At 29.2% G+C, this 6,439-nt stretch overlaps 1 long non-coding RNA gene across 2 annotated transcripts; it reads left to right on the forward strand.

Annotated features, from left to right (window-relative positions):
• The first annotated feature begins 226 nt into the window (after positions 1–226).
• Positions 227–6,016, forward strand: LOC147806995 (uncharacterized). 2 transcript variants are annotated; one of them, XR_015435435.1, is made up of 3 exons: positions 227–443; positions 1,356–1,500; positions 3,859–6,016. It is a non-coding gene; the product is annotated as an uncharacterized LOC147806995 (long non-coding RNA). The 2 variants fall into 2 exon arrangements; XR_015435434.1 differs by having other exon boundaries at positions 1,356–6,016.
• The last annotated feature ends 423 nt before the right edge of the window (positions 6,017–6,439 follow it).

A 6,439-nucleotide genomic window follows, 5' to 3' on the forward strand; every position in this document is an offset into this window, starting at 1 on the left:
AGTTTACAGATGTACAACTTTTGCATATAATTATTTTCGATATAGATTGAGATATATAGAAAAAACATCCTATTTCAGGTCACGTTTTTTGACCTAGGAGCCGGCGCTCATCCCGGAGAAGAAAGATTAAAATCGAAGCTTAAAAAACACTGCGCATCTCCAAATTCGCATGCGCAATTTTCCTGTAAGCAGTGAGAATGACGCTTAAAAAATATAGGGAGTGAGATATTTGGTCAATTTAGGAATTGGTAACTGGGCGGAGTGAGCTTGACGCTAGCTTTTATCCATCAATCTTCTTATAACCCTATATTGATTGTGTGACCAAACTTTTTCGCCAAAGCAATTGGCGTTGTTTAAACAAAAGCTATTGTTAGAGGAAGCCATTTTCTGTATTTGGCTGCGCGGGATTTCATATTTTATCATCATGAAAGTTTTAATTACAGGTAATTCTTATTAATTAAAGATTTATAATATTAGTGTACGTTTCATAGCAGTATATAAAAAAATTACATGAAATTTTTAAAAAGATTAATGAATTTTATTAAATATCTGTGAATACCACGCGTTAGATTTTAAAGTAAATAGTTTGTAAAATGTATGTATTTTAAGAAAATCGTTATAAAAATTCATTTATCAAAGTTTTTCTCTGCTTCCTTAGAAATCCTTTGTTTGATCTGCCGAAATTGTGTGAAGCAGTTTAGTAATGAAATTTCATTTAGTTGAATTACTTGATTTATGTTTATTTTAGTGACATAATATAGAGGTATCTTTTTTTTTTCTATGAAATATATTGCTAATTAAAATTTATTATATATAGAAAGATTAATATTGAATTTTCTTAAAAATAGTGAAGAGGGTTTTGATCATGTCTAAAATAATTTGTTTCAATTTTATTGTAAACTAATCTAAAAAAAAATTCTGAGAGAAATGGAACAAATTTAGATAATATTTATCATTTTCATTCACAGTTACTGCATTCATTATTATTCTTTTAGGTTGTCTTAACTATTAAATAAATTATGTGCATGCATACTTTCAAAAAAATTTTTTATTCTATAGGTGTATCACAATTATGTGCAAAACAATTTGTACTCAATAATTTGTTTTATTTAAAATACATAATACAAATACTATAATAAATTAGAAGATAATTCAGATTAGCAAGTTATCTTAAATTTAAGTTATCTTTATTGGATATTAATATGAAATTGAATTTTTTCAATTATTTAACTTCTCAAACTATATCTATAATTGTATTTTTTTCATTACCCTAAGATTTTTGACAGTTTGCGTGGACAATGTAAAGCAAACTTTTCATATTTCTTCTTTCTCTTCATAAAATACTTTTTTACTAGGTGATTCCTTGGAGAAGTATTTGGCTAATTACTTAAATGCTGAATGAAAATGGGATATCGATGTTTGCATACCCTGGAATCGGTGTGGACAAATTAAGTGTGCAGTTGTGAAGGGACGATTGTGTTTTTGTCTTAATTCATGTTGGTAAGTTGAAATGTAATTTATTTACATATTTAATGATTATGTATCTAAACCATTTGTTGGCATTGTTAGTATCTTGTGTAACTATTCTAATTCAGATACTTATTTATTTTTTTATTAATATTACTTATGGTTGTGCTATAAAATAATAATTTATTTTGCTTTTCTTAAAAATAAAGGAACTAATGATGTGCAATTGGATACAATGCCCAACTTTAAAAAACTGGCTTGTGTGGTTAATAAAATTTGTGGGGTTATTGGGGAGATTTTGTTTGGTTATCTGTGGAAGAATAATTCTGGGTAGCCAGCCGCCAGGAACTAATAAAAAGAGAAGGGAACTCAGAAGGTATAACTCGTAACCACCCCCGGACAACTATCTACATGTGTTTTTTTTTTTTTTTTTTTTTGTTATTAAATTTGCAAGTTTAAAATCTGTTTAGCACCTTGGCGATTGTAGTTGGCACGGCAGATCACAATACAGAAATATTTCTGAGTTGTTTTTCTCGAACGAAGAGTTTAGAAATTTCTCTTGCTGAAAGATCAGCGTATGCATCAACATTTTGTTAATCTTGAAAACGTCACTATAAAGCGATTCAATGAAGTAATTAAAGCTTTGTGAATTTTACTTGGGCTAATGTTCTGTGAATCAGCTTTATCTGTGGATGAATGTATTGGTTAAGATCACATGCATTTAAACTGCCAGGGCCATATTCAACTGGCAAACATCTTTGAAGAATGCATAGCAAAGTTGCTAAAAAAAGAAGTGTATTTATACACAACTTTATATACTAATAATATAAAAATATTGTAATCTTGTCTTGACATTTAGCCAGATAACCAGAACTCATCCCATACAAATAAGAAAGAGTAGTCACAGTCAGATATCTGTTTAGAAGAGATTTGGGTCCGTTAACGAACTATTCACAAAATATCTTTTCATAAAAACGGACATTTCACAAAATAATTTATCCTTTTCTCAGACCCTTCACAAATTCGTTTATCTTCATTATTGTTTTGTTAATCGAATAAGCCCTTCCCGGGGGGGGAGGGAGAACGACAGATGTAATCTAAATAAATTTTGTCTTCGGCAGACACTTCTTCCTTTATTCGTCCGAAATGAATATTCTGCGTTCAGCAGTATAGGCAAAATACCAAATATTTGTATGTTGCATCTCTAATTTAGTAGCAGCAATTGCTGTTTATTTTTTAAATTTTAATTTTTTTAATTATAATTTTACAGTGTTGGACATAATCTTGTAAGTCTTTACAATTTAAAAACTCCTTGAAAAAGTTTTTTTTTTTTTTTTTTGCAATAACAGACCCTATTTGCACAAATTCACAAAAGCAGGACCCTGGTTGAAAGAATGTGACTTAACGTTTATTTTATATTCACAAATTACAAGTAATTTTTTTCCAATTTTACAAATACGGACCTTTTACAGAATGTCTGGACAGATCCCTGACAGTACTTGAACAGATTTAGTACTATGATGCTGTAAAGAAAAATATTCAGTAGAGAGTGTTTTTTTTCTAATATTCTTATCTGTGCTACTTTACACAATGCAGAAAATTTTTTAGATGCAATAGAATATTTTATGACTAGTTCTCTCTCTCAATGATTCTGGTTCTACCCTTAAAGGACAGAGGGAAGATTGTTTAGAGCATTGTACCTGAATTATAAATACTCTTCCACTTTAAATGCCTTTGGTAAAATATACTAAATGAATAATGCTAATAACGCTAATGAATAATGCCAATTGCTATTTCTAAATAGCAATGGGTATATGTTCAACACTAAAAGAGATTATAAAAAATTTTAGATTGCACGGAGATTGATCTAATTCTATTCTTTGTTAGCTTAAATGAGATCTAGACTTAACAGAAGCTAATATGAGTGTCTCAGTTAGTATCTTTCTCTTTTATTACTATAATGTTTTGATTATTCGGAGAATTGTATATTTTTAACAGTGGCATTATACCTTAATCGTTGTGAGTTTTTTTTCCCCAACTGTATTGTTATAGTATGGATTGTTTACTGTTAGTACAGCACTGTTTATAAATTATTACAGTATTAATAAAATAATTAAAGTCAGAATGAATTAAATGATCTTTTAATGTTTATCAGTATTTGTCTTTAATCACACCGTGGTTAAGGAAAAGACAGTGCCCTACCAGTTAGTATATTCCTCTTTTATTAATAATATATATTCTTTTACTTTGATTATTTCAAAAATATTTATTACTTTTGTTTTTATCAGTGGCATTTATTGCATTCTAAATAAAAACTAATTTAATGTTTGATCTAGATACTAATAAGTTTAGAAAATTAATTTATGATTTTATTTTTTATTCTTGTAAAAGGTTTAGAAAATAATATTCATTAAGGAACTGGTGATGTCGACAGAATTTAGATGATTAGATACTATAAAACTGGGAACAGTGCAATCAAACCTGAACAATGGACAAACACATCAACATGTACTGGCTCATCATTAAAAGTCAGCGTGGGGATAACACAACATGCACATTCCATGATCCATCATGGACTCGTGCCTTTAAGAAGCCTACGTGGCTGTCTCTAGGGTAAACGGTGACTCAACAGTGCACACACCAACTGAACAATTGGCTGTGGGGTCATTTATGTTGTGTAAAGAAAATATAATAAAATCTGTGCTGTGACTAACTATTAAATGCTGTGATGTAATGTCCTGTGATTGTCTTGTTCTTAAAGCCATTAGTCTTTATATGTAAACCCTGATTGATGCTGCAATAGAAATATTAAATAATATTAATCAGACACTTTCCCTCTCTTTCAGATGTAAGTAACCTGACTAAATTGGGGATCTGCAAAAAGAAAAAATCGAGCAACAAAGCTAATGTTGCAATAATTTACACTCCTTTTTTATGTCTTGATTTTAAAGTGACAGATGTGTCAAATCCCCGAGTATGAGTTTGAGTGATGCTTCCACCCAAAAGAGTTGTGAGACCACTCTGAAAGTGTCGCAAGTATGCCATATGCGTGGGAAAAGATGGATATGCCAGATTTAATAATAATAAAAAAATTTCTGTGCTTATAACTTAAAACTTATACTTCTGTGCTAAAAGTTCTTTCACTCTGTAATTCAAATTGATTCAAGCTAATGTATGCAATCCTTTATTAGATTCACAATTTGAAGAGTTGTGCTTTTATCTATATACTTAACCATTGGTTGAAATCTTAACAAGGTATCTTGATTACAATATTAATTTGAAGCAACTTGTTCTCTTCTAGCTTTTGCCTGGATTCTGCTGATGACTCATGTTTGTCCCGGGGAATGGTCTCACAGCATTGTCTGCTTAAAGCTTTTCTGTGAGATATATTTACCAGGACTTGATTTTCTACAATGGTTTATGCAGAGTCTCATTTAGTTTGAAGAATATCTCTGTACCGTAACAAGATAACATTTCAGTCATTGATTTTGCTATATGTATTAAATATAATTGTATATTTTTTAAATTCATAAAAATAATTAAGCTCTTTATTTTCGGGCACGGTTGTCAGTTATTAATATAACTGAAGTCTTTGATTGGATTCTGATCCACTGTAGAATTTTAAAGTAACATGATTTCTATTTTTTTATCTAGAAAAATGCTTTTATTTTACAGCTGACTAAGCAGACAATAGCATAGCTGCCAACTGTTCAGAATTTTTCGGATTTGTTCCTAATTTTTAAATCCAATCTGATATTTTTATAAAAATTCTGAATTTTCATAAAATTTTTGATTTTAAACCAATCCTTTTTTCTGATCGCCACAAGCATGCATCCTGTGATTATTGTGCTAAAGTAATTTTTAGTAGCTTTTTATTGGAAAATATTATTCCAATAGCTGTCTGTTGCTGATTATTTCACTAAATTATTATTTTTGGAAATTTTTTTTTTGTAGTATTTAAACACTTGCATCAGAAATATTTGTTTATGATGTAGATTATTATTTACCAGTGTTTTATAATTTGGAGATAAATAATTATATATTAATAGGTAATGTTTGTTTTTAATATATTATACCGGTATTCCTAATTATAAAACATTAATATTATAAGTTTCCCACAAAAGATAGTGTTTATAGTTTTGTTTTACTAATTTACATATTTAAATGTATGTCTATTAATGTTATGATTTAATAATTAAATTTTTATCTTACTCTCGTAATTAGTGCGTATAATTTTGTCGCATATAGTGTTCCTCATTTTTGATTCATAAGGTTGGCAGCTATGCAATAGTTATAAAGAAAGACTTAGCTGCTCTTTTTCTCAGGATGATGCCACTGATAGTGGTCATAGACCTTATATGATTGCATCTGCAAGCACCTTCATAGAGTCAAGCTAGCTACCATACTCTGTCTATTGTGTAAGAACAAAAACAAATATACGTGCTTCAAATTCTCAGATCCAACTTGAATAATTTTTTTTTCTTCCTTTTTTATACTTTTTACATATGCTGTACTCTTACCACTAAAAATAAATATATTCAAAAGAAAATTTATCTCATTTATTTATTCTTTCTTGAAGATGTATATCAAGAGAAAGATACTATTTTATAGTACATATGTATCCAAGGTGCTACTACTATAACACTGCAACTATTTCAGTTTAAATGAATCTCAAGTTAGAATTTAATGCTACTATATTTAATTAAAATTTTGAAAATACGTCCAATAGTACGTTTAGAAGTTATTTGACTAAAATATTGATAAGTATTGTACAAGGGCTAGCTCTTGACCTGAGAAAAAAACAAGAGTTTCGGGAAACGAAAAGCGTTAGTTAACTTATTTTTAACGAACTGTAATTCAACTTTTTTTTATTTTCAACTAGCTAAATATCCACTCTTCGAACAGGATTAATAAAATCAAAAAAACAATAACTCGGTACTGAACAACCCAATGAAATCGTGGACAAAACTGA

Source organism: Parasteatoda tepidariorum, chromosome 7 (genome assembly GCF_982258835.1).
Source record: "Parasteatoda tepidariorum strain Cologne lab strain chromosome 7, Ptep-v5.0, whole genome shotgun sequence".
NCBI lineage: Eukaryota > Metazoa > Arthropoda > Arachnida > Araneae > Theridiidae > Parasteatoda > Parasteatoda tepidariorum.